At 39.2% G+C, this 24,551-nt stretch overlaps 1 long non-coding RNA gene across 5 annotated transcripts in view; it reads right to left on the reverse strand.

Annotated features, from left to right (window-relative positions):
- Nucleotides 1-3,280: 3,280 nt before the first annotated feature.
- LOC112540634 (uncharacterized) overlaps nt 3,281-24,551 on the reverse strand; it is a 41,840-nt gene continuing 20,569 nt past the window's right edge. For all 5 annotated transcript variants that reach the window (XR_003084714.2, XR_003084715.2, XR_015796095.1 and 2 more), the window contains 3 exons: nt 12,754-12,832; nt 5,654-5,709; nt 3,281-4,298 (listed from right to left, as the gene is read on the reverse strand). This is a non-coding gene — a long non-coding RNA (uncharacterized LOC112540634). The remainder of the gene's footprint in view (nt 4,299-5,653; nt 5,710-12,753; nt 12,833-24,551) is intronic.

Here is a 24,551-nt window from a genome sequence, read left to right on the forward strand (position 1 = left end):
TTGCAGGCCCAGCTTTGTACTAGATTATTTGTTAAATATGTAGCAGAAAGAAGGAGATGAGCAAATGGGAACCTTTGAACTTCCCTTCTGAGCCCTGCAGAGTCCTCCAAAGTATACTCCCCCCAGAGTCACCCATTGGGGGGAGATGGGCGGCATACACATTAATTAATTAATTAATTAATTAAATAAATAAATAAATAAATACTCTCAAAACTGGTGTGTTGCTTTCTACTTAGGGCTTGCTGTGAGAACATCCAAGCTTGTTCTTTTCAAGAGCTATGCAAACACATTTTTTGGTCCAGTGCAACAAATAAGGTTTTGAAAATGCAAGTAGCTAAAAAATGGGACAATAAAGTACATGTATGGAAAGACAGACATAGAGATGTGTCAAAAGCAGGGAAGACAAACAAAAAGTCAGTGGCCAAGGCAATTAAGGCCAAATAATAGACCTTGATCCAAATAAGAAAATTAAACAATGGATACTTCAAAGATCAGATCAGCAAGCTTGGGAGCTAGCTAGATCTACTTGTCTCGATCTATGCTGTATTACTCATTCCCCAAACATAAAAAATGAGAATGACCTGATCAGTTGAGATGTTTGCCTCATGCACTATTGATTTTGCTTCATCCAACTTCAGAATGAGGCCCCCAGAAGATTATTCCTGAGAGAATGTGACCTGCAAGGAAGATAGGACCCTCTTGTTCTACTTGAATATCTATAAATAATGGAAATATCCAATATGCAGGTCTTGTTAAAGGCCATAAGTCTCCAGTTTTTCTGCTAAAAGAAAGTAAAGTTGTATATTCCTGTCTCTTACTACAGGTAGTCCTCCAGTTATGACCATCGGTTTAGCAATCTTTCAAAGTTACAATGGCACTGCACAAAGGAACTTGCAACAGGTCCTCAGAGTTCCGGCTGTTGCAGAATCCTGCAGTCACATGATTATGATTTCTGACATTCCCTGCCAGCTTCCTGCAAGCAAAGTCAATGGGGAAGCTGGCAGGAAGTCAGAAGTCACGGTCATGTGAGATCCTCACATAATGACCTGCATAATCCTCACTTAATGACAGCAACTGCAACTGCTGGAACTGCCATATCTAAGCAACGTGATCACACAATGTCACGCTTTATGACTGCATTGCTTGGCAATGGCAATTCTGGTTCCAACTGCCATCGTAACCCGAGGACTACCTGTACTTGGGAAATACACTTTGTGATTGAATTGAGCACTGAATGAATGTTTATATTTATGCTGTTTAAACCAGGGTGTGTTCCTCCTGACAATATTCCCTCTCTTTATTGTTGTTGTTAAAAAGTGTTCTCTTGTTAACTCACACCATTGGATTTGCACACAATCTCTTACAATTATGAGTTGGTACCCACTCTCTAGCCATAAATCGTTATTTAAAACCATATTGTAATAAAAATTGGTATTTTCACACCAGGATGTCTTTGATACTATATGGCTACAGTAAAAACCATTTTCAGATTCTTATAAAGAAGAGACCCATCTCTTGCCCCAAAAGAACAATGGAACAGTCAACTCTGCTTTACCAGCCAGAACATTCTAAAAAATCTATTTGAGGTATCAAATGCTGGTTTCCATTCTGTGACTGCAACAGTGTCCCATCTACTCTGTATCATCTTCTTTGGAAAAAATCTCAAAATCTTAAAGTCTAATGGAAAAGAAGCATCCAACAGGAATTGCACTCGTTGAATTTATCTATAAACATGCATGATTTGCATCATTAATGTGTCTTTCTCCACGCGATATCCATTAGCCAATGCCATTAAAAAAAAAAAAAAACTTGTAAATTGACCAGATCTCACCTATCTTGCCTTTTTCAGCCCAAGGTTTCACTGCAGTTTGCATGAGATTTCAGGTTTTTTTAAAAAAAAACATTAAAAATTATTCCAAATCCAATTACATTTGGAGGAGATGCAGGTATAATTGGAGGAAGAAATGAACATTGTAAAGTCTATAGATGCCATGATACCAATCCATTTTTTCATATTTTATAACGATCCAATGAGAATATTCATATGCTTTAATTCTGAAAAATTGCAGTCTTGTAGACGAGCCATTTTCCACTTGCATAGCATCTTGCTGGATCATCCCATCTGCATCAAACAGTATGCACATAGTGAAGGGGGGGGGGGGAAACACACAGGTTTTTATGTAAATGCTGATTTGCTTAAGATAGATGAGTTTTCCCTCCTCCAATTTCCTTCTGCATCTTCACAGCCTCTGGCAAGACAATCAAAACTTGGCTTCGACAACCTTAGCAATAAGGGCAAAAACTGTCAATCTTCCTTCCTTGCATAAACAAGGGCATAAAACAGGCTTCTCCACCATTTTATGTCTCGGCTTTTGCGGTGCACTTTTACACCACATTGTTGTCCTACATGCCTTCATTATGAAGAATGTGCCCTGACAGCAACACTGCTTGAAAATGAGGCAAATGCTGTCAGAATTGCCAAACATTGCTATTAATATACCAAGCAGGAAAGAGCCCACACATTTTGGATGTCATGTCTTCGTTCATTTCTGTGGTGGTGGGAGGAGATGAACCTGGATAATTGAAAAGAGAAAAATGTCATATTGTGACACTGAAGTGTCACGCTGTGGTCTACAGAAGCTGCCATGATGCATTATGAGAATGTACCGAATGCCGTAAAGCAATGTTGTCCAAACTTGGCCACTTTAAGATGAGTGGACTTCAACTCCCAGAATTCCCCAGCCAGCCATGAGTTGAAGTCCACTCATCTTAAAGTGGCCAGTTTGGACAACACTGCTATAAAGAGTTTGGAAAGGAAGCCCAAGCCATGGAATGCTGAAAAATGATGCCGTTCATGTCGGAAATCAAGGGTGTGCATGCAGGGGCTGACAGAAAATGCAGAATAACATTCTACCAACCAGCGTGATTTCAACTCCCATGATCCTGAGGCATAAAGGGCAGGGATGATGGGAGCTGTGGTCCAACGTATTCTGGTGATAAGATGGCAAAGTCTTACTTCTGGAAGTTGCAGGGATGGAGGAAGGTGGTTCTGAGGCTAAAGGGAGGCAAGAAATCTTAGAAGTGTTTTAAAGAATGTAAACTTCATTGAAGAGGCTGAAGGATAAGGGGTAGAGGAACACTGTTGAAGTACCTCAACTGAGAAGCAGTAAGGTTCATTATTTTTGGATGCTCTTTTCTGGTGACTTCGGTGCTTTGACTTCAATATGACTTCAAAGCAAGTACAAGCAGTGATGAAAGAACCAGAGGCAAACAGGCTGTATCAAATCAAACCAAGTCATTTATTATAACCATAAGGCCAGAAAACAGCAAGATAAAGCCTACTGTATACATATAGTGTATATACATACAGTATGTATGTGTATGTGTGTGTGTGTATCAGTCTACCAGAAGTAAATATAAATATAAAATATATAAGAAAGAATAAAAATGAAATATGACTACAAGAAAAAGAGGACAATAATGGTAAAATAAGGTAACATATAATAGAAGTAAGTAGATGAAAGTTAAAATCTTCAGTTATAAATAAGGTGAATAGAACAGAACAAGGCACAAAACTGGACAATCTGGGAGATATACTTGATTTCTTATCAGACACAAGGAGGAACAAATAAAAGTTGTGTTCTCTGCCTGAAGGTTTCTTCAGGCTGGGGTAGATGAGGATCATCCAAGAGCTTTTGTAAAGGGAACACCAAAGGAGCAATAAAGGCTGAGACTTTAGTGAAGCCTCCCTATGGGCTGCTTCCTCGATGTAGCCATCCAAACGGCAAGATTGTCTACCTCAAGGGACGTCTGCCAGCCCAATCGCCATGTCGAAAGGCTAATTTCAGCACTGCTCTTGGGATGCTTGGGGATGAATGCATTTATACATTTACAGTCTTTACATGACTGCCAAATTGGGAGCCAGTATTTTGATGTGGAAGAACAGATGGCAAATCCAGATGGTTGTCCACGGTTAGATCAGTTGTGTATCACATGTGTAAAGGAGATTATTCAAATGCGATTTGAATGTGTATAGCTTTACGGTATGGCTTTAAATATTGTTGTTTTGTATTCTTACATTAGTTCAGGGAACTGCTCCATGACTATTATCAATGAAGTAATTCACCCGCATGTGTGTAGCCCTAGTATAACCAGCTGAAACACTTGCATGTGGTAAGCTTGTAAAAAATAAAGTTTATTTCAATTTCATGTGCAAAAAATGCCAGTTGTTGTTGATGTTCTTATCACATGTTCGATACCATTTCTCTCAGTGACGGTTTGGGAAGATTAGGGAAGTTCTGGAAAAAAAAAAAATTCAATGAAACAAAATAGTATGAATATATTTATCTTTGTCAGATTAAAAAAAAAACCCTTAGAATACCATTTAAAAAACAAACATGTGGCAAACATACCCAATCTCTCATGGTACATTTTAAGATGGACTCTAGACAGATGTCCCATTATTTGTTCCATATTTCCTACAGAAGAGTCCTGTTCCGATTCTTAATAAACTTATGTGCTGCTAAAAAGTCTGTGAAGATTAGTTCATATTATACAATTGCATGATGGATGAATAATGGATGGTGAATCACAAAAACTGTTTTGTCACTCTCAACTATTAAAAACATGGGTATTCATTTTTATCATTTACAAAGAATTTACCCATACTTTCCATCCAGAAATCTCCCTGGAAGCTTCACTGAATAAATGAAATGGAACAGTAATTGAAGTGTGAGATGCTCGCTAAAAGATTGAAAAAGATGAACTTAAGTAACAGCCCAAGATTAGCTGTGAGGCCCGTTATTTTGTATGAAGGGCTAATCTTGGACTGACTTTTTTTTTTTTTTAATCCTTTGTTAAATATCAGCATCAGCATAGCTTATTTATTGTCTGATTGATTGATTGATTTCTAGGCTGCTCCCTCATCAAACAATTCTCAGCAGGTTTCAAGGAATTAAAACCATCAACATTACAAAGAGCGAAATACAAAACCCACATACAAAACTTTGCACCTGGAGCAAACCAACTCTAATTACACACTATTGGACAGGTTCATTCTGTCCTGGTCCCCGAGGGAAGAACCAGGCTTTCGAGGCCCTCCTGGAAGCCTGCAGGTTTTGGGCCAGCCATCCAGATCTTAGGAGAGATGCTGTTCCAAAGGGCAGGCACAGCAACAGAAAGGCATATGTCTCTATTGATGAGACCCAGAACACGTCAACCTTGTCAGATCTAGTAGGGTAGGCAGATCTAAGTAGGGTAGGCAGAGACAATTGGAAGAAGTCTAAAAATATGTAGGCTTTGTGCCACATAGGACTTTATAGGTGATCACCAGACCTATTGCTAACCAGTTCAGTTCATATAGTAGAGGTGTCACACAGGCATAATGAAGTCTGCCCATAACTCTTCACCCCACTGCATTCTGGCCCAGGTCTCGCTTTCAAGTGGCCTTCAAAGGCAGCTCATATAGAGCAATTATAGTAATCTAGGTGAGAGTACACTAAGGTATGAGTGACTTTAGCTGGGCAACACTATATGGCATAAGTAGTTGAAGGATTCCTTTAGCTGAACCCTTGACCTATTGTGGTTCCAAATCTAGCATTTCTTCTTCATTCCCAGAATCAGGATGTCACCAAAAAGGACACATAGGACTTACAATAAAATGTTGCAATGTGCTAGTACTTCTTTCAACCCCATCATCTCCAGGTAGGGCTGGAAAAAAAGCAGAGAGCTAGTCAGTCAGTATTGAGAATAATGGCCTAGATCAGGAACATACAATTCCTTTGGCCATTGAGTGCATACCAAGGGCCACATTCTTAAAAGTGTGCAAGGATACAATAGAAGTAATTTCATTTCAATTCAGTTACTTAAATACAGGTCATATGAGTACACCTCATGGATAAAATCTGCATTAATAACTTGGGCACATTAAAATTACAGTTCAGTAGCACTTTTTGGAAATTTTGAAGGCTGCATCCAAGGCTTTGGAGACTTCAAATATTTTCTTGAGCTAGTTATACCCATGATTTGACTCAATATAAAGCAACTCCTTATGTTCCTGTGAGTGTTTCCATTCAGACAACCACACTGGCTAGAAATTCTGGGAGCTATCATTGTTGTATATTTGATGAGAATCAAGTTGAAGGAAAGCTAGTTTAATCTCTGTGTTACATAACTACCAGATGCCTATAACAATTGTTTTTAATTGTCTAAAGAGGTGCCAAGACTAGAGTCCTCAATTTTCACACAGCAGTAATCAATCAGTAGGTGACAGACTGTCTTTTAACACAATACGCACTCAGAGGGAAGAAAAACACACTCTCTTGACCATGACCATCTAAAGCCTGCAAGAGTCTTGCTTGCTGTGAATCAATCAAAGTCTATATCTGCATGTTTAAACAACCAGGATTTGCACACAAAATTGTTCCCACTGCTTGGCAGACTCAGAGGGAAAATTCGTATGTTTCTCTGCAGCTATAGTTGAAGAAGCTCTAATTTTGTAAAAACACATCTAGGAGCCCTTGCTGTCCACTTATTTCAGAATGCATTTTTAAAAGGTATTGTATTTATTTATTTGGTTTATATGCTGCCTTTTTTCAGGAGCTCAAGGCAGCACACACAGTGCTTCTTCCTTCTCTTTTCCCCCACAACTACAATAACAACAACTCAGTGAACTGTTGAATTTGTTCAGACTGAACATCATGCATCAATGGCTGGGTGAAAATTCAAAGCAGGGTTCACTTGTCACAAGCAAGCTTAAGATGAGCATTGGCCATCTTGTGCAAACTGTTGCTTCAGTTGTGTTTCCCTCTCTAACCTTGGACCAACTGCTGTGTCTCTCTTCTGAGGACAAAAAAGTTCAGATAAGAGATGCTGAAGACTCTAATAAAGCAGGCAATCTCATGAGAGGGAGCGGGGAGGGAGGGAGACTTTTTTGCAGATGTTTGTAAACCTCAGTATTGATCTCCTACACCTGGAAAACCCCAACTAATACACACACACACATAATCAATCAATCAATCAATCAATCAAACCTGGGCTACTGTAATCCCAAGAAATCCTTAAATGGCAAAGTGTTGGAGGAGAAAGTAGTTATTCCACTTGGCTTGGCCTGCATTCTTTGAACCAATTACATGTCGTAAGGTATCTCATCACCAATCTTACCATCTTCCATATATGGTATTGGTGGAAACTGGCGTCTTGTCCTTGGCTCAGGCAGTAGAATTTGGCCATCCCTGATTGGGAAATTAATTCCTGAAGAGAAACAGTCAAAACACACCCTTTTCTTGACCAGGGCAAAGTAGAAAGCTAGGTCAAATAGGAAGCTGACCACTGATCACAAGGACTGATGTAATTTTGCATAACTGTTTCAAGGCAGTAAAATCAACAAGGAACCCCTCACCAAGACAACCTGAAACCTAATACCTGACTTAAAACATAAGACTGACATTAAAAAAAATGTATAACATTTTGTGAGGATTTACCTTTAAGGATGAAAGGACAGCCTTTCAGAGAAATGGGCTAAAATGGCCCAGTATGATTGAAATGTTTTGATTTTCTCAGGCAAGGTTTTACATTTTTCAGGATTTGCCCTCCCCATTCCAGCAATGTTCAGAGTATCATCCGTGTGATATCTCTGAGTTAGAGTATCCTCTCTATGTCTTATGATCTAAAGAAGAAGGACATATTTGACAATTAAGTCCAGACTATATGGTTAACTGCACCACATATTTCAAGAATATGTGATCTGTAGTATCTTCCTAGTCTAGGTTCAAGTCATATCCCATCTCATCCCTGGTTCAAGCCTTGACATTGTTTTAGTGTCCTCCCTATATATCCATACAATTGATGAAACCATCAAATCTCAGACATCCTCTCCAGATTACTATTTTCCCTTTGGTAACTAATATATGTCTATTTTTTAGATTGTGAGTGTCTCAGAACAAAGACCACATTTTTAGTCAATTACAACTGGGCAAAGCATTAGAAAGGGACACTTCACACCTAGCAGATGGCAGAGAAGCATCCCTTATCAGAGTGTTAAAACTCCTTTATCCTCTGGTAGGCTCACTGTAGCGTCTTCAAAGATTTTCCCCATCTATTCTCATGGATGTGTGCACAGCTTCATTGGTGGTCCCACACACATGTCCAGACAGCCACGGAAAATTTTTGAAACAGCTACATTGAGACTTCCAGAGGATATAGCTGCTTTAATGCTATAATGATGTTTTGCTCAAGCAAGAAACTTTGCAAAAGATCCCCTTCAAATGCTTTGCAGTCTTCATGTTAACCCATAAAAGATCATGCTCCCCAGTCTTATATCATTAATAATTACTATTAATATAAATTCATTTCAATTTTTTAAAAATGTTGATTTCCCTATTCTGATATGCTACAGACATGTTGGATTTCAACTCTTATAAATCCCAGACAGTATGGTTAACAATCACGCTGTATGAAAATTATGGGAACTGAAAAAGAATATTTTTGGAGAGGAAGGTTTTTCTAGATAAAGAATATTGCTAACTTTGCTACTACTACTGTGACATGCATGAAATTATACCAGTAAATAAATATGTTGCTTATTGTTGGGTTCTTTCTTTATCTGTGAATCTCTTCTGGAGTGCTTCTGGATAAATCTGGACTTAGATTTACTCATCACCCTCAGATTTCTGTTTGGGGAGTTGACCTTTTAACGATAATATCGACCTCTAAAATTCCCTTCTCTTGGAAAGGAATACTATATGATCTCACATATAAGGGGAATTCTATGGCAATCCTCCAAAAAATTCCCCAGCTCCAATATCTTGACTGTTGTAAAGGAAGAAAAGCAGGTTCTTCTGCATCCTACCACAGCAACGGAATGGTAAGATATACATTTAATAACTAAATAAACAATGGCATGAAGTGGAATGGAGTAGAAAAGATGGAGGATAAAGATAGAAAAGTTTATTTTATACTCTGTGGGGGGTGGCAATAAAACAGAGATGATAATAATAATAGAAATAAATATGTAATAGGGATTTGATGTAATTTTGTTATTTTTAATTTTAAAATGTAATTTAATTTTTTGTAATTTAAAATAATGCAAGAAGCAATTAGAAATGAGCTTGAAGAAAAATTAAATAGTGATTATCTAATTATTAGCATGTATAAATTTGAGGGATTTTTTTCATTTTCCTTGGGAGTAGTCTGTTCTGGAAACGTATTTAATTTCATAGTTTTAAAATTAGCTTAGAGACTTGTCCTATGCTTCACCCTGAAAGTTGGGTGACAACCACTTTTAAAGGATATTTTGTCTTTCCTTCCTTCCTTCCTTCCTTCCTTCCTTCCTTCCTTCCTTCCTTCCTTCCTTCCTTCCTTCCTTCCTTCCTTCCTTCCTTCCTCCCTTCCTCCCTCCCTCCCTCCCCTCCCCTCCCCTCCCCTCCCCTCCCCTCCCTAAACCTGGGAACTTCTGCTAAGCTATGCAAGTTTTTACATGATTAGACTTTTTTGAGGAGTCTGTACAAGAAGTCTTCCTTCTATTTTAAAATCCATGCTATCTACTTGATACATATTAATGTGTAAGAAATTTGCAGGGGTCAGATGGTTCCCTATAAAATAATACGATTTACTATCAACAAGATTTTATTCAGTTCTAACAGTAAAAGGTAGCACCTAACTGACCTTGCTTAGATCTGGTTAATACCTGGTTACCAGGAAATCCTAAGTCTATAAACAAATTTAATTTAATTTAATTTAATGTATTAGGTTTTTGAGGCCACACAATTCAAAACAACTCTGGGTCAAATGAAATTATTATTTGATTTTATCAAGACAATTATCAAGAGATAAAGTGACAGAAAATTATACCTCCTCAACAACAAGGATAGGTTTGAGGAACACAACATTCAGCGTAGCCTGGAAGAACCACAAGATGAATCTCAAGAGGTGTGAAGATGAAAAATACATGCTTCCTGGATCCCATTAATGGCAGTTTTATTGTTAGATCCCAGAGTATGCCAACATACTCTGATCGGACAGGACAGGACAGGCAGACACTATGGAAGATAGTGTAGCTAGGCCCTATGCTCAAGTAGCTAGGCCCTATGCTACCAAGGGTTTTAAAAGTGATAACCAGTACCTTGAATTACATCTGGAAATCTACTGGTAATCAGTGCAGCTCCGAAAGCAGATGTATTACATGGGCATACATAGGCCCAGGCCACTATGTTCTGGTCCAGCTGCAGCTTTGAGTAGTCTACAGCAATCAATCCTATATATAGTAATCCACTTTCAAGGCGACCAAATCCTGAGTGACTGTCTGAAGGGCTTCCTATCCAGAAAATTGGTACATAAGATGGATCTCTGCAAAGGTGTTCTTGGCCATAGCTGCCACCTGCTTCTTGAGCAGGAGCTGTAAGTCCATGAAGACCCCTCAATTTGTGTACTAGCCCTGAGAGGGTCATGTTCTACTACCCAGGTCTAAAGATCAATCATTTCTGGATCCATGAGGTCCAAACACAGCCATGGTCTGAAATTTTATGGCAACGTTATTCTTGCTTGAGCCTGAGCCTGTTCCTCCCCATCCAGACCATAACCTCCAGAAACTGAGGTCTTACACATGATCAGTCAGATTCACTCTTTGTCTTCTGCCAATGACACTCCTGGTGTCTCTTCTGGTATTTCATCTACTAGAATTCCTCAGAGAACTAAAGAGCACCCTACAATTGATGTAGAGTGACAGGCCACATAGGAGCAATCCAGCCTAAGGCCCTCATCACCCACCCATTCCAGACAGTGACTAAGGACTCAGCTGAACTGCTCCTCAAGGAATGTCCCAAGCTCCCTCCAGAACCCTTCCAAGTTCATCAGTTGCCTGAGGCAGACCAACCTAATAAGTCCCTACTTCCTTGTGGGAGAGGGGGGTAGCATCAATTAGCCAAAAAGCCTTTGGAGAGCAATCTAACTAGACTGCAGAAACATCTCAGAAAAATCAAAGCACGGCAAACTACTTCCATATTGGTCCCAAGATATGTGTCCATGTAGTCATCAGGAGCTAAGTCAACTTAAGGGAGTTGTTACTTTTTTCCTTAGTTGTGAATTTCACAATTAGGACAGTGTTCTGCTTGGAGCTCCCTGTGATATATAAGGTGAGGAACAAGAGAGTAAGTTATTATTGATTTATTTGCAGCCTCAGACCAATAAATAACCAAAAGATATCAGCATTCACTGTCCTTGTTTTGGTTTTTGTTGGGGAGGAAAATATCCATTCTATGCAAAGGAAAGGAATATATTTAGACTGTTATTGGTGGGGGCAGGGGGGTTGTATCTTTTTTTTTTTATATAATACCATTTACAGCTGTAATAAAGAACAAGAAGTATGAGGATCCACAGGTAAGTCCTACCTGGCCAGTTCCCACTCTGTTTAGAGTGCTTTAAAATGTTTAGGAGCATTCTTAGGTTGTGATGTGCCAACCTTGGAAAGAATCAACACTGAATATTTCTAGCTTCAGACTTTGACCGGGAAGAAATGTTAAATCTTCCACAGTATTGTCTTAGATAATTTGAATTTCTCTCTTTCTCTCTCTCTTTCTCAAAGAGATATCAATATTTAAATTGTAGCAATAACATAGATGCCTCTTCATACACAGTAGTGATATGAACACTACTGTCTGTGAACTAGTCCATCCTGCCCATTCTATGATTGGTGTCAACTTGTGATTGCTCTGTAATATAAAATTAGTAAAGTCAGTTGCTTAAATCTATTGTTTAAGGGGGACAAACTTTATTTGCCCTCCATAGCATAAAATGAGCTGCAATAAACAATCAGTTTTTCAGATCTGACATGTTAAACCATGGTTTCGATTTTTATTTTGCTAGGAAACACTTTCTGTGTTCTACATAGTTTCATCATTTCTGTAGGTGCTGCTTTTTCATTATCCTGTTTTCTTCCTTTTTTCATACTCTTTCCTGATCATTCAAGTGATCACAACTAATCAGGTAACTTGGAATGTGATGACATCATGGTGCTAGATGGCCAATCCGCATCCACAGAACGGATGTATGATTTTCAGTGGGATATTTTTCATGTTGCTCTTTATATTTATGTCACTATTTCCATAACTTCTATCCTATCCATTTCTCCAAGCTCCAGGTAGCTTGCGTAAAAAAATAAAAATCATACCAATAAGTTGAAAACAACAAAGGTAATTAAAACATCATTAAAAACAGCAACACTGTGACAACACCTCAGACCCCAAAAGCTGATGGGAGTAATGAAACCATTTATGAACTTCTTATATTATCCTCTGTATCAATTGAAGCAAATATGTGTAGCTCAGGGTTGAACTGTGGAGTCCTTGGGGTTCACTGAGCTTGGCTGATTTCTTGCAAACATTTCGTTACCTGGCTAGGTAACATCTTCAGTGCTAGAATGGGATGGGCTAGAATGGAACCCCATCCCATTCTAGCACTGAAGATGTTACCTAGCCGGGTAACGAAACGTTTGCAAGAAAACAGCCAAGCTCAGAGAACCCCAAGGACTCCATAATTTTCCTCTGCATGTATGATAATTCTGTGTGTGTGTGTGCATGCACGCATGCGTATGTGTGTGTATGATTTAATGACAATGGGGAAACTATAAAAGCTGGGTATCATAAATAATACGTACCCCTTTCCTTTCTTCAATGAAACAAAAAAAAAAGCCCCCTCTGTTCAGAATTAGACTAATGATTTAACTTTTTAATTAAACTTTAAAAGTCTTTAATTAAATACCTAAATTGGAAAGAACTGCTTCAGTTTAAATTGTCTTTAGATTGCTGGATGCATGTCTTCCTGTTGCATCTTTAGTGACCTGGAAAGTAACAAAGACCAATAAATCACGTTTACACCCCTTAATTGGTGCCATTAACACTTTTTTCATTATCTAGACAAAGGAAAGCCAGGAACAGGAGCGCTGCAGGTAAAATAGAAACTAATCCTAGTAATTAGAAAATTCCAAGTCTGGATTCTCCCTCACTCTCTCTCTGTGACCTTGATTGCACAAACATTTAATACTTGCCTACAACATACCAATGAGCACAAACTATGCAGCCACAAGCAGATCTGAGGTCATGAGAAAATTGGTTTCTTCCTTGATTAATGGGCATTAGTTGGCTCCCCTCTTCCATTGCCGCAAAAGCAAGGTGTTTAGCATCATGGTATATAAGACCATTTTGAAAACAATTATGTGGAATCTATCAACAACACAGTGAGGTTTATGGAAACTTCATGCATAGCACAGACAATCATCATTAGGAGCTATGGCACTTCAGATTCAAAGGCAAAAAGACCCTTCAGGGTGTGTAGAATGCTTAGGTAGCTCCTAGCAGGAACTCCTTAAAGCTGCAGATATTTATTTAGTTATTTATTGTTTATTTTAGGATCCCACATCTCCTTCCTCCTAGCCCCACTCCTAGCCCCACTCACTTGTCAAAAACTGAACTTTGAATGAGGAAGTTCCCATTTCATTAAATTGCACCTCCAAGGGTGATTGCGTTTTTAGTCTTCTCTCCCTGAGCAAGAATGTTGACATCATAATACAATATTGCTTGTTGGATCTGGCTACAAACTAGTATCGCAAGGGCTAACAAAGCTCATTCTGAGTGAGGGAAACATTTCCTAGATTGATTCGTGTTAATCAGGAAAATGGGAGAAAATGAAGCCTATTCAGAGCAAGTCTTCCTCAATGGGAAGACAATTTCATACTTTTTAAAAAGCACAATTAAAAAAATAATAATAATACTCCCACAGGAGGCTACATAAATGTTATTTATTCAACAAGTAGGCTGGATATATACTGAGGGAAGCTGAATTAGAAGAAGATGGGCAGAGAAAGAAACATCAATAACCCATGGTGTTGGTGACGTTACTCTGATAGCTGATAATGCAAATTATCTGGAAGCTCTAGTGATAAAAATGAAGGAGTACAGTGAGAAAAAAATGGGATGAAGATTAAATAAGAGTCATTCTGGAGTTGGTTCAGTAATGCTACTGAAAATTACTCATACACAAATATATTACTTACACTGTATTTCAAGAACACATTTCAATTCCTTACATATTATTTCAAGAACCCTATAGATACCGACCAAGAACAATTTCATTCAATTTATACATCAACCATTTAGATTTTCCTTTTTTTTCGTCTCCCACCCCCCCAGAGTACATAAAAGTCCTGTTTGTATAACCAAGAAGCTGGTATCTGTATCCAAGAAGCATTATTAATGGTTAACCAAATCAAAGCTTCATACAATTTTAATTTTAATGCTCTCACCTTGATGGGCAAAAGATTTGCACCTGTAATAGAATATTGGTCTAATACAGTGTTGTCCAAACTTGGCCACTTTAAGATGAGTGCTGGCTGGGGAATTCTGGGAGTTGAAGTCCACTCATCTTAAAGTGGGCAAGTTTGGACAACACTGGTCTAATACGTTTGACAGGGAAATGAAATGTTACTAGCTTGATGCTTTAGCTCGCTATAATGCAAACATGACCTGTTATATACTGTTAGAAAGCAAGAGACTGCAGACTTGTACAAGACCATTTGCTTGGGGTGGGGTGGGGGAGTGGATGAGGCAACTTACATTCTTGCATCACACACGATGACCTCATGACACAATCACATTTGCACAATGACATCATTACTCATATATCTAAAATATGGACACAAGTGGGCTTTCTACAGATGCTGCTATATTTTTGTTTTACTACTTTTTTTACCATTTTATCCTTTTTTGTTTTTTATTCTCCCCCGCCCCCCCATTGCCTATTTTTCTAATGGGAAGTTCTTACTTTTCACCCACAGGAATTCCATCCAAAATGAGTCTGTCTGATCTGTTAGGTCATCAAGAGAAACTTTGCCCAGGATTCTGCCCACCAGATAAAGCAAAGGGGGCATGAACTAGAATATGGACCCTTTGGGTCATAGATCCAACCTTATAGAAGGCCTTTCTTTCTGGGTCATCATGAAAACCTTTCCTCTGGAGTGGGCCTTTGATCCTGTGGACACCTAGTGGTCTTTTATTTTTGCTGATTTTATTATGTATTGTTTTGTTTTTAAGATTGCTGTTTGAGATTCTTTGCACAACCCAGCGATGTGAAGTTTGGGTGGTACAGAAATTGTGTTAATAAATAAACAAGAAATAAGCATTTTAGGATGAAAACTCTTTCTTTATAACACACTAGAGGGTGAACTTTTGTATACAAGTGCATTCAGTCATTTGGGTAGAAACTTGCAATTTGAAGTGGACTCCAGGCATAGCTATGTGTGTGAACTCATCTATCAATTCTCTTTTTTCTCTATCCACAAGACAACTATGCCCTGATGTTAAAGAGTAACTCAGCCAGGAAGTACTTTGGAGTTACATCTCATGGCAGCGAGATTTATAACAGAGATTATCCACCAGGTATAAATACACCTACAAGCCTAATACAGGTAGAACAAATTAGAATTAAGGATACAAAGAGATAAACAGCTTCGGACCAATCCCTACCACATATTTTTTAAGATCCTAATTTGTAACTAGCTCAACATCTCCCTAGATGTTTAATTTCTACTGATTCTCCAAACCTTCTCCAAACAGCTTTGTTTCTTACTTGCCAGAAGCTACTCAGAAATGATTTCCTTCTTCCTTAATGGAAGATAACGAAGGCAAATGGAGCTGCATTTTCCCCTTTCCAAGTTCATCAGCAAGAGAGAAAAACTTGCTGCTTCAAGTTGGTCACTTAGAATTGGAGTTTCGCAGACTCCACTATCTAGACCGATTGATGGATCTGTAGGGAGTATTTTCTCCCTTTCACAGCACAAGCACTTAAAGGACCAGTTTCTTGTAATTTATACCATGAAACAGCATTACAAAGCAGCATTTTCAGGTATGAACATAACGTTCTTTCCCAGCATATGATAACAATGCTACAGGTTCAACGCCAGTCAATTTCAGTGCATGAGTAGAAGATGATCAACCAGAAACAGAAAGACTGACTAAATGCTTCTGGACAGCTGATGGAGCCCTTCATAAGCATGGTGGTGTGTTTTGGCTGGAAACAGGTGATCATGACAAGAGTTCACATCTTTAATCCCTATAAGGTAAGGCTCTCTATTGCTCCACAAGAGGTAACTAAATCATAAACACAGTTGCATATATTAGAGATTGCATGCATTAAACATTATGAAGTAACAGTCAGCTAGTAATTATGATGGCTAATGTTATGCAGAGGGTAATTAGGAGAACAAACTCCTGGTGGACTAAAATGGTAAACAACTGAAGCTAACATTATAAACTGTGCTGGTGGTGCATATGTATTTGATTTTAACACCATTGTTCTATAATTAGTTAGATCAGTTCAGAAGAGGTTTATAAGCCAAACATGATTAGCCTGACTAATTGTTTCACTGACTTCAAAACTTTCCAGGAAACATATACCCACCCTTATCATTTCAAAGGAACCTGTGTATTTCTGTGCCCTCTGTGATTATCCTGTGTGATTTATGCTTGAATCATCTTTCTTTAAAACTGGAGGCATACAAAATGCCATACATTTGTAGCCCAATCTTATTAGCCAAGTTTATCCGGAGCTAAGTGCTGTCTATAGAATTTCTAAACGCATATGTATAGGAATGGATCAGTTCCTCCCAAAGTTAACTCAAAAGGCTAGCCTAACTGCATTCAGTAAGAACTATTCTTCCGTATAATGTGTACAGGGTTGCAGATAGACAGTATGGTCCTACCATTGGAAGACACTTTATAGAGCATGGAAGACAGATCTAAGCTCCTGGGTGCTTATAATCTATAAATTGATACAAGACAGCAGAGAAAGAGATGAGAACGCAAGAATAAGGCTACTGGCCATCTCAGTGGTTGCTCGGGGGATTAGGGTTGAGGAGAGCTGGACCCATGAAGTAGCAACATAGGCAGTCTGCACATGCGTGAAAGGCATTGAGTTGAATCAGCCCATCTTGGTATGTTGGCAGTGTAGACTGACATGCCTCACTGAGCAAAAGCATCTTGTTGAGACAGATAGCTGCAGTTGTGTACAGCTCAGTTAAATGCTCGTATAAAATACTAAAAGATGATGCTGTTAAAGTGCTGCACTCAATATGCCAGCAAGTTTGGAAAACACAACAGTGGCCATGGGATTGGAAAAGGTCAGTTTACATTCCAATTCCAAAGAAGGGCAATGCCAAAGAATGCTCAAACTATCACACAATTGCACTCATTTCACATGCTAGCATGTGAAATCCTCTATGCTCAAAATCCTACAAGCTAGGCTTCAGCAGTATGTGAACCGAGAACTACCAGATGTACAAGCTGGGTTTCAAAGAGGCAGAGGAACTAGAGATCAAATTGTCAACATTCGCTGGATCATGGAGAAAGCACAAGAGTTCCAGAAAAACATCTACTTCTGCTTCATTGACTATGCAAAAGCCTTTGATTGTGTGGATCACAACAAACTGTGGCAAATCCTTAAAGAGATGGGGGTACCAGACCATCTTACCTGTCTCCTGAGAAATCTGTATGCAGGCCAAGAAGCAACAGTTAGAACCGGTCATGGAACAACCGATTGGTTCAAAATAGGGAAAGGAGTATGACAAGGCTGTATGCTGTCACCCTGCTTATCTAACCTATATGCAGAGTACATCATGAGAAATGCCAGGCTGGAAGAATCACAAGCTGGAATTAAGATTGCAGGCAGAAACATCAACAACCTCAGATATGCAGATGATACCACCCTAATGGCAGAAAGTGAAGAAGAACTAAAGAGCCTCTTGATGAGGGTGAAAGAGGAGAGTGCAAAAGCTGGCTTGAAACTCAGCGTTAAAAAAACTAAGATCATGGCATCTGGACCCATCAATTCCTGGCAAATAGAAGGGGTAGAAAAGGAAGCAGTAACAGACTTCATTTATTTGAGCTCCAAGATCCCCGCAGACGGACACTGCAGCCATGAAACTAAGAGACGCTTGCTCCTTGGGAGGAAAGCTATGGCAAACCTAGATAGCATATTAAAAAGCAGAGACGTCACCTTGCCAACAAAGATCCGCATAGTCAAAGCTATGGTTTTTCCAGTAGTAATGTATGGCTGTGAGAGCTGGACCATAAAGAAGGCTGTGCACCGAAGAATTGATGCCTTTGAACTGTGGTGCTGGAGAAGACTCTTAAGAGTCCCCTGGACTGCTAGGAGGTCAAACCAGTCAATCTTAAAGGAAATCAACCCTGACTGCTCATTGGAAGGATTGATAATGAAGCTCAAGCTCAGATACTTTGGTCACCTAATGCGAAGAGAGATCTCTTTGGAGAAGACCCTGATGCTGGGAAAGATTGAAGGCAAATGGAGAAGAGGACGGCAGAGGATGAGATGGTTAGATAGCATCACTGAAGCAATGAGCATGAAACTGAGCAAACTCAGGGAGGCAGTGAAGGACAGGAAGGCCTGGCGCGAGATGGTTCATGGGGTCACGAAGAGTCAGACACGACTTAACGACTGAACAACAACAACACTTTGCTCAACAACTCTACATCAGAGAGTAAATCTATATTTATTCTTACTGAAGGTCTAACAAATCTTTGGACTGCACACTTTATTCTTTGCTGCTCTGCCGAAAAGCATTTGTTTCTTTTCTCAAGCAAATAGATAGCTGCTAAAAGTTTATTGTAGAATAAATAACATGTTAAACACAACTATCCACCATTTTATGAGTTCAACTATATTTATGGGCTTTCTTTATAGTTCCCTTATTGATTTTGTCCTCAGGTGAAACCACAAGGAAGGGACTTTCAGCAGTGCAAAATATAGACTCATGTTTCTCTTATGATCCTTGCAAATTTTTAATTTTACTTTGAAGTTGACACCTTAGCCATAATAGTGTCTTCAGCATTCCAGTATTTGGGATCACAACCAGAGGTTCAGGGATGTCATCTACTCACTTTAGTCTAGTTCATGCAAATTGATTGTTTCTGCCTCCAAGAATGGCCAAAACTGGGCAAGCTAAGGTTCTTCCCAACTGGAAAGAAGATAACACCTTGAGTTTTCAGTATCTTTGCCTGAAGGTACCATTAAAACAGAGGCACAGAGCCAGTTGAGTAGACACTTGGACAATTGGGGCTCTGAGAGCAGAAAATGCCTCCTACTGTGGGCACACTCTTTGTCTGAAGGCTGAACTGCTCAGACATTTCATCTTCCTGTGGTAGGAGGGGGAAGTTGTGGTGATGTTGTTCCTTCCAGCAATGGCAACATGGGGGTTGGGGGGGGGAGGGCATGTCCATCTAGACCACGTATATATTGCAGAAAAAAATATACAAACTTCAAGAAATGCATGGCATTATTTGGTACAGGCTGGCTAGCTAAAATAACTAAAAATGTAAAGATGACATTATGGAAGACACATCCAAAGAAATACTAAATAGAGATGTTGGCCTGACCACATCCCAGTAAGGAGCCTACACTAACCTTCAAGAAGTCTAATGATATTTCAGTTCTTTGGGCAACAGTGTAGATAGTGTTCAAAAGGTTCTAGAAGTATATCTTGAGATGGAGAAAAATGTTTCCCCATCTCTTTACTGAAGATCCCAGAGGAACTGGGTGCCCCTGTAGGGAAGCTGACCACAAAATTCAAATCTATTTGTTGAACTAATCATTAAAAAAAAAAAGCTGAAATTACAAATTTGTTATATGGCTTAGCATAGTTATACTTGCATCTTTAAATGTACACTGTGGATCTAAAATAATTGCCCTTATTTTAGGGAGGACAATTCCTTAATTGCCTAATTAGGAAGGAGATTGAAAAGAAAATGTCTGAGAGAGAAAGAAAGAGACAGAGACACATATCAGTCACTGCAGTTGCTAGATTCAGGGAATTATATAGAATTCTAATTCCTTCCATTTCAGTAAGTATATTGTCCAGGAGTAGAAGGGCTGAGGAGCTGAATGGTCGGACCTCATCCATCAACCCTACATAGTAGGCATCAACTCCTATAGAAGCAAGAGCCCCATCAAGGGACGAACAGCTTGACCTCAACTTAGCTCTCATTACTTTTTTTCCAGCCTTTGCTAAGAGTGGTTATGTTTCTCCATTGGAATATATGTTATCAGGTACATTCTCTGTAGCAGCTCCTGCCCTCTGGAATGAGGTTCCCCAAAGATCCAGATGGTCCCCTCTCTGCTATTGTTCAGAAGAACGGTGAAGACCTCACTCTTCACCCAGACCTCTCACTTCATTCCATCTGGTTTGCCTTCTTTGATCTTTTATTGAACTTATTGTAATTTCTTTGTTTGACTGTTGTGAACCACCCAGAGTCTTTGGGAGTCAGGCAAGTTTAAATAATAATAATAATAATAATAATAATAATAATAATAATAATAATACCCTATGTCCCAAGTTGTAGAGACTAAAACAGCATAGCTCAGTCTATCTGTTGGTTTTCTATTCAGAATTGCTGATAGCTGTTTGGTTTATTATTTTTATTCAATATCTCTACTGCTTCCCATGGAATCATCTTTGAAGCTACTTAATCAAAGACCTCTGGGATCACTCTAGATAGACCTTCTCCTTTTCTGTCTTTGAAATGGATTCATGAATCATAGGATAAGATTGCACCAAATACAGCTCTTAGCTGGGCCATTCTGAAAGGGAGAGCGTTGAATAACATCTTACTACTGTTTGTAGCTGACCAGCAGGATTACCACTGAAGGCTACAGTGAATTACTATGAGATATCTAATAAAACAGAACCAAGATTATCATAAAGCAAGTTACAGTCAGCCCCAAATGCTACTGAAAGTTTGCTTCTTCTGATTATTAGAGATTCTTCTCCTTTGGCATAAGCGATTATTGTAAGTTGGCATTCAAAAAACAAAGTTGGGAACAGTCCTAAATTATAGGCCTGCATTTTGATTTTTTTAAAAAAAAGGGAGAAGGAGAAGGAGCAGTTTTTTAAAAAATCCCTTCTCAGAAAATGAAAAACTGAGCAGACATTAGACTGCAGGAAATCTTTCTCTCCCCCAGTCCCTAGCATAATCCCTTTTGACAGCTAGATCACTGCAGGAATTATGAGATCCAGTGGTAGTGCAAATGAGCCCATATTTGGAATGCAATAAACCTTCAGCTTTATACTTGAGTGAGCAGAGTGGGGAACTTAAGGCATTGGAACTTTAATGGAAGGGAGCAACCTGTTTTATGCAGGAACGTTATATCAGCTGATAACTTGCCCAGACCTTGATAGGGAATACAAAAGAGAAGGGAAGGGGATAGAATCTTTCTTTCTTTCATTAATATACATATTATATATATCCAAAAGATATATATTGGATATATTTGGATATATATATCCAAAAGATAGATAGATAGATAGATAGATAGATAGATAGATAGATAGATAGATAGATAGATAGATAATCTATCTTTCTTTCTTTCTTTCTTTCTTTCTTTCTTTCTTTCTTTCTTTCTTTCTTTCTTTCTTTCTTTCTTTCTTTCTTTCTTTCTTTTGGAAAACGCTGCACAATTTGGTAATTGTTTACTCAAAAGAAAGCCTGTCTCTTTTTTTGACAGAATTTATTTCCAGGGAAGCAGGATTACAGTCTCAGAACAGTTGTTATTTAATGTTCTAATTGTACTAAGCTGAAAATGTCTCTTCATTCCTTCATATTTTCCACAGGCCATTCTTCCATATTCCCTAAACATAAGAGGAGGCATCTTCAGAAAGTTTCAAAGGAGGAGAGAAATTCCAAGATTTTGGTCCACCTCTTTCATGACAAAAAGGTAGAACTCAATGTGACCTCTTGTACATCAAGAGACAAACTGGATGACATGTCACCACATATCACCTGACCCACTTCCATTTTTATTTGTTTAATCACAGTAGCCAGAACTACTGTTTGTAGGGTCAGGGACCCAAATCTTTTCTCTCTCACCCTACATTTCCCTGGCTGCATTAAGCTTTTGAAAGTCTCCTCTTGGCAGCACAGCTATGGCCAGGGGTGGGGTGGGGGAGTTAAATGTGAACTTATCTTCCTAAGAATCCCCCAAAATCCCCCACCCACCCTGCAGTAGTTCTGATCAAGACTGGGGTTATTTGTTTATTTGCAATTAAACAAATAACAAAAGAAATAGGATGGAATAATAGCTATCTGGAGTCTTTTGATGTGGCAGGATCAAAACAAAGAAATCATACTCAATTTCTGTTTGCCAGAATTGCCCTTAAGAGGAAGATCTACAGATGTCAGAGCTTTGGGAAGGGAAGTGATTTCTTACACTCAAACCAGCATTTTATCTACTACTTTGGGAAGAAATTATAACAGGAGAGTGTGTTAGTCCATGGTAACCAAAAATCAAGAAGAGTCTGGTAGAACCTTTTCAGACTAACACATTTAATTGGAATGCAGATGCTTTCGTGGCCTACAGCTCACTGCATCAGATGCATGGAGCAGCTAAACTGATGTGGGTTTTAAATTGGGATGAAGCAGGTAGAAGAAGGGAGAGGAAGGCAGGATGGCTATGCAGGTGTAGATTACATATGAGACAGATTACAACTGCTTTGTCAATTAACAGCACTAATGTGATAAAAACCCATTTATTTTACTTATTATTTATTAAACTGACAGAGTCCCCTGTCTACTAGAAGGAACTCTGGGCAGTGAATAAAATAGAAACACTTTACACTAAAAAGACCATTTAAATCAATAAACAATGTTGAGACCCCAATAAAACTCACATTCACCCACCGGTCACCCCATGCCAGCTCCATCAACATTCTGGCCTCAGTGCCTGGGGAAAAGCCAGGTCTTCACCACTTTCCTGAAGATCAACAGGGTCAGGGCCATCACTATTTCTGAGGAGAAGCTATTCCATAAGGCAGACACCATGACAGAGAAGGTACGCTTCTGGGGCCCTACTGGGTGATGCTGTTTCACTGAGGGACCCAGAGCATCACTACCCTGCCAGATATAGTAAGATGGGCAAAACCATCAGGGATAGGCAGTCCCCCAACTAACCTGGCCTCATGCCATTCTTTTTAATTTATTTTTTATTATTGAGGAAACAAAAAAACAATAGAAAGTGCTTTAACAAAAAAGTGAAGAAATACAACAAAGAAAAAGATGTTAATATATCATTATAACAGTAAACAATTACAATTCTATATATACTTACCTAATGCAAATATTATTCAAGTATGTATTTATTTCTAATACGTTTATATGACTATCTTTTTTAAACCTACTGCATTTTGTATAAATGAGTCCCATATTTCATTATATTTGTCCATACAAAGTCTATATCTATAAGCAATCCGTTCGTAAGTCTTCAGTCCACTGAATAAATGGGGCCATGCACACCTTGGCCCCATGCCATTTAAGGTGGCAACCAGCATCATAAATGGCACCTAGAAGCCTACTCATGCAGCAGTAGTGTTACCTGGCATACCATGATGTGCTCACTACTGCCAGTGGTGCTGTATTCTGGACCAGCTGCAGTGTAATCGTATGTGGGCATGACCTTAGGAGACAGGAGGAAGAGCTGCGGCTGAGAAGATGGTCCGATAAACTAAATCTGAGTCTGAAGGAAGGGTGGGGCTGGAGAAAGCGTCTCAGAAGGGATCCTCCCTAGTTTTGGGGAGAGTAAACATAAGGGAAGGGAGAGGTACTTTCAGACTTGCAAGATTCTGTCATTGTAACCTTACAATAAAGGTAGCATTAGTACTCATGATTGGTGCTTCTTGTCTGGGCTACCTCAAAGGGCTGACATGAAGCTTCTGAATGCTATTCAAAAGCAGTCCCATGTAGATAATCCTATTGGGAGGTGACTAAAGCATGAGTGACCATCAGCAGTGCCTCCCAATCTAGGAAAGGATGCAATTGGCACCCAAGATGCATGTGTGCAAACGCCACCCTCCCCATGGCTGCCACTTGCTCATTGACCCCCCAGATTGTGCACCAGCTCTGACTGGGGTAGTGTCACCTCAGCCAAAGTTAAATATGGCAAATCACTAGATATAGGGTGACCCTAAAACCCACAGTCACTCAGTCTTGTCAGGGTTGAGCTGAAGCCAATCTTTCCCATCCAGGGCACTGGGAAAGCACTTTGATGGTGTCACTTGCTCAGATCAGCAAAGATACAGCTGAGTATCATCAGTATACTGATAATATTTAACCCCGGACTGACTGATGGCCTCACCCAGAGGTTTCATGTAGATGTTAAATAGAGTTGAGCTCTGCAGCACCCCACAAAGCAGAGCCCTCAGGCTCAACTTCTCCCCCGCCCCCCCTTCCCCAACACTGATTAGAACTGGCTTTTGATGAAGGAGGAGAACCACTGAAAAGGAGTGCCTTCCACTTCCAACTTCCTCAACTGGCTGAGAAGACCATGATTGAAGGTATAAAAAACCACTGAGAAATCAACCAGGGCTAGGATGGATACACCATTCCTACACATCCTGGGGCCACCAGAGGTCATCTATAAGCATGATCAATGCCTTCTTGGTACTATATTTCCAGGAATAATATAGCTCCTGTCCTTCAAGGTTTATTAAATAAAAAATTGTA

This window comes from Python bivittatus, unplaced genomic scaffold (genome assembly GCF_059951505.1).
Source record: "Python bivittatus isolate LINGU-HERP-01145 unplaced genomic scaffold, Pbiv_v1 ctg000340_np1212, whole genome shotgun sequence".
Classification (NCBI taxonomy): Eukaryota; Metazoa; Chordata; class Lepidosauria; order Squamata; family Pythonidae; genus Python; species Python bivittatus.